Genomic DNA, 4,512 nt, shown 5'->3' with positions numbered 1-4,512 from the left:
CTTTTGTAACGAACGGCACCCACCTCACGGATGCCACCAAGTAACTGACGTGGCTGCTAGATGTCGCATTTTGCTAAAAAGGGGCCTATGTTTAAATTGCACTAATTCTGGTCATCGAAGTGATAAGTGTCCTGTCCCTGACTCTTGTAAGAATTGTAGTGGTAACAACAACACTACCATTTGTGATAATTATAATCCGGCAAAACGATTGCAATCAGTTCCCTCAACTTCAGCACCAAGTAATAGTAGTAGTCAGTCTACAACATCCTGCCCCGTAGTGAATGCGTCGCCTCGGCAGCACGAAACGACCCCCCGTCCATTTAAAGATAAAGTAGAACCCAAACTGTGCAAAAGTGCAAAGATCGCACAGATGTCAAGTGTGGACCTCCCATGTACAATTTTGCTAACGGCTATGGCCGAAATCAATCACAAGCCAGGTAGTAAGCGAGTCTGCTTATTTCTCCATACGGGAAGCCAAAAAAGCTTCATCTCCACAAAAATTGGAAGGCAATTAGGCCTACCGGTGGTAGAAAAGGTAGCGTTGAACATATCCCCCCGTTTGGCTCCGCAGAAATAAGCGGACAATATGACGTCGCAAAATGTAGGATAGAGATAGAAAGAAGAGTAGTACGAATGAAGCTGGTGACACACGAGAACGTTGACGTCCCAATACATAACGCTGGTTACGTACAAGTTAGACAGCATCCTTTAAGTAAGGGAGTCATGTTGGCCGATCCAGAGAACAAGTCCAATGAGTTGAAAAATGTGCACATTTTAGTAGGGGCCGATTATTTTAGCTACTTCATCATAGGCATCGTGAAAGTTGATGGGATAAGTCTTTTCCTGACCCATAATGGTAAGTCGCCATATTAGAAAGTGCCGCAGTGGCTGTTAAAAGGCAAAAACATCAAACATGTGAAAACGCTCAGAGTCTGTAGAATTGAGAGTGAACCAAACCAGTTTGATGTAGAGGAGTGGTGGTGTTTGGACCGCGTTGGCATCGCCCCATCAGAGTAATATACTGTCCGTGAAGCGGAAGCCATGTGAAGTGTCGTAAAGAAGCCTGAGGGATATCAGGTTAGCCAGATACGAACTATCGAAACGCTGTAACGCAGTTAGAATCGTTGCAAACTAAATTTAGGAAGGACAGAGAATATTTTGATCATTATCATGGAGTGATAAATAAGTATCTAGAAGCCGGCTTTATATCAGAAGTAAAGGAACCCAAGATTGAAGGGTATTATATGCCACATTTTGGGATTAAGAAAGATAGCCGCACGACCCGCCTCAGAATCGTGTTTAATGCCTCAGCAAAATCTAAAGGTCATAAATCGTTAAACGAGTGCCTCTTACCTGGCCCCAATCTAGTTGAATTAGCATATCATTTGCTTATAAGGTTCAGATTAAACGAATATGCCATGCTAGCTGACATCAGCAAGGCCTTCCACCGTGTATTGTTAGATCCCCGTGATGCCAAATACACACCATTTCTGTGGCGCGAGGTAGCAGGTCAAGCGCTCACCCTTGCCTTTAGAGTCGTGGTGTTCGGCATCACAGCGAGTCCGTTTTTGTTGCAACAAGTTTTGAATTGTCATTTTGAAAGGAAGGTAGGCCAGATTTGGCGAAGTCCTTTTACGTAGATAATTATCTCAGTACTTTCGAGGATGTAGAGAGCATGAGGCAGGAGCATGAATCTGTCAACAAGATCTTAAAAAGGGCTGGTATGCCTTTAGAAGGGTGGGCGTCCAATAACTTAGCCTTCGATAGCGAGAAACAGTGGAGTGAGCCGGTGAATGTGAATGTACTTGGGCTGCGATGGGCCTGAGACGTCGATTGATTGTGTGTGAAAGAGAGTAAGAGAATCAGTGAATTGGGAGAGGGATGGGTACCTACGAAGCGTAGGGTACTTTCCATGTTGGTCTTTATTTATGATCCTCTAGGCTTGATAAGCCCATTATTTGTTTGAGGAAAGCTTTTCCTCCAACAATTATGGGAGGATAACGTAGGTTTGGATGACGTGTTAAGGAGAGCGAAAGCTAGAGAAGTGAGTGAGTTGTGTGAATTGAAAGCGGTGAGTAACATCACATTTCCAAGAGCGGTAGGCAACAAAAATTTAGAGCTCCATGTATTCACCGATGCCAGCAGCAAGGCATACATACGGTGCAGTAGCATATACTAGGGACAATTGCAATCAAGTAAGCCTACTCACTAGTAAGATGAGAACCACCCCAAAGGGGATGAACAAGCTGACAATTCCCAAGCTAGAACTATTAGCATTGTTGTTAGGCTGCAGATTAGCTAAGACACTTGAAAGACTGATAGAGCCACGAGAGATAGTTATGTGGACCGACAGTAAGGTCACTTTGGCATGGGTAGCGTTTCCCGATGTCAAACACAATACGAATGTATTCATATCTAACAGAGTGGCAGAGTTTATATTTTTTTTCATCAGGTTTGCGATTTCAGTCTCAGCTATGTCCCAAGAAAACAGAATCCTGCCGATGTCCTGTCCAGAGGAGCAGCAACGCAACAATTGCTACAGAGCCCTCTTTGGCAGAATGGTCCAGAGTTCCTGAGGACCGCGGGAGGGCCTGTTCCTTACAAAGAGGATGATCCAACCAATGAAAGAACCGTAGTGGTGGCGGTGCAAGAAATGAGGGAAGAAATAAGACCTGCTCCCCCAGGAGAGATATGGGAAATTCTACAGAGGGAAGTAGAGTTCCAATTCTTATTGAGAGTTACTAGGTTAATCATGAGATTTACTAAATTAAAACGGCATCCGTTCAATATTGTTGTCCAATCAGAGCAAAAATATTATTTGCCTACAGTCGATGCTTACTTGGAGGGTGGGGTCAGACACCCTCTTGAAGTTATTAATTTTGTCATACAATTAAATTTAGTGTTAAAAAATAAGTTGATTTGCGCTAGCGGACGTATGTCCCAAGCAGCGAAAATGAAACATTTGATTTTTTTATTAGCCAAGGGACGCTTAGTTAGGGCTTCTCTAAGATATTTGTATTGCTTGCATTTACATTGTGGTGTGAATACACTAATGGGTATCTTTCGACAGAAATGCTGGTCGCCGGGCCTACGTTCCATTGCCAGGCAAATTGTACGGCAGTGTCCAGAATGCGTGCTAGCCCTCCAGCCCCTGTTGAGACAGCCACACCCCCCCCACCCTCCCTACCGAAGGAAAGGATCAACCTGACGAAACCCTTTACCGCAGTCGTAGTGGACCACGCAGTGGCCATACAGACTGAAATGCAGCCAGGCTACATACTGATCGTGACATGCATGGCCAGCTGGGCCGTGTACCTCGATTTCTGCCCCTCCCTGGAAGTGGAGGAATTCGTCTTAGCCTTGCGTCGTTTTTGTGCTACCCACGGTGCCCCGTCTTTCATCACATCCGATAATCATCAAACGTTCAAGACTGCCAGCAACCTCCTTCAGGGACTCTATGATGAAGTCCAGCAGTTCCTGAGAAAAACTGGAATCGAATGACGTTTTCAGACGCCACGTGCGCTTTGGAAAGGTAGTTTTTTCGAGCGCCTAATCGGAGTGACAAAACGCACCCTCCAGATAGCCCTTGGGAAGAAGTACCTGCTGGATGCCCACATCCTAACATTGGTGAAGGAAGCTGAGGCGGTGGTTAATAACAGGCCTCTAATGGACAGCGGCGACAAGTGCAAGGATGAGGTCCTCACCCCCCTCCCATTTAGTGCGAGGAAACATGATCAACCTAATGGCACCGATCTTGACAGAAGACCACCTCAATGTGACCTTCACCTCCCAGAGGCTCTGTGTTCGTTATTTGAAGTTGACAGACTATCTGAAAGCCTTCTGGGAGAGATGGAGGAAAGAGTATTTGAGTGCCCCGAAGGCCAGACACGACTGCCGATCTCGGGAACCTTCCAAGTTGCACCGCGGAGACATCGTGCTGGTCAAGAGGACAATCAAAAAAGGGCTACGTGGCCTATTGGACGTGTCTTGGAGACATATCCTGACGACGACGGAGTTGTACGTCCGGCCAAGGTGTTGTTGGAAGATGTCGAATCCCTGCGAGTTGTTAGCCACCTGGTTCCCCTGGAGATTGTCCCCTCTGACGACGATGATGGTGTTGGAGAAGACGATGGCGACGGTGACGTCGAAGATGAGGGTGCGTACAGTTTTCCAGCAGGACTTCCAGGGACCGTTCCGACGTCTGGGGACAACCAGGAGATGGTTCAGGCTGCGACGTCTCGACAACCAGCCACAGAGGTCTTAGGTGGTGACGAAAATAGTGATACTAATACATTAAGTGAGAGTAGTGAAAGTGCCGTAGAATCAGAGACGTCGGGCGGACAAGGACGTTCCGCACGACCATTGAGAAAAGCTGCTGCAAAGCAGGGAAATTTAATAAAACAACTCATAGACAGCGAAAGTATCTAAGTCATAGCTGCAAACAGTAAAAGAAAATGGGAGTAACCCTCCTTTTGGTAGGTAGGGAGGGTGGAAAGAAGTAAGTGTAGCTGA

Source organism: Palaemon carinicauda, chromosome 4 (genome assembly GCF_036898095.1).
Source record: "Palaemon carinicauda isolate YSFRI2023 chromosome 4, ASM3689809v2, whole genome shotgun sequence".
In the NCBI taxonomy this organism is placed as follows: Eukaryota; Metazoa; Arthropoda; class Malacostraca; order Decapoda; family Palaemonidae; genus Palaemon; species Palaemon carinicauda.
This window is presented reverse-complemented; position numbering follows the sequence as displayed.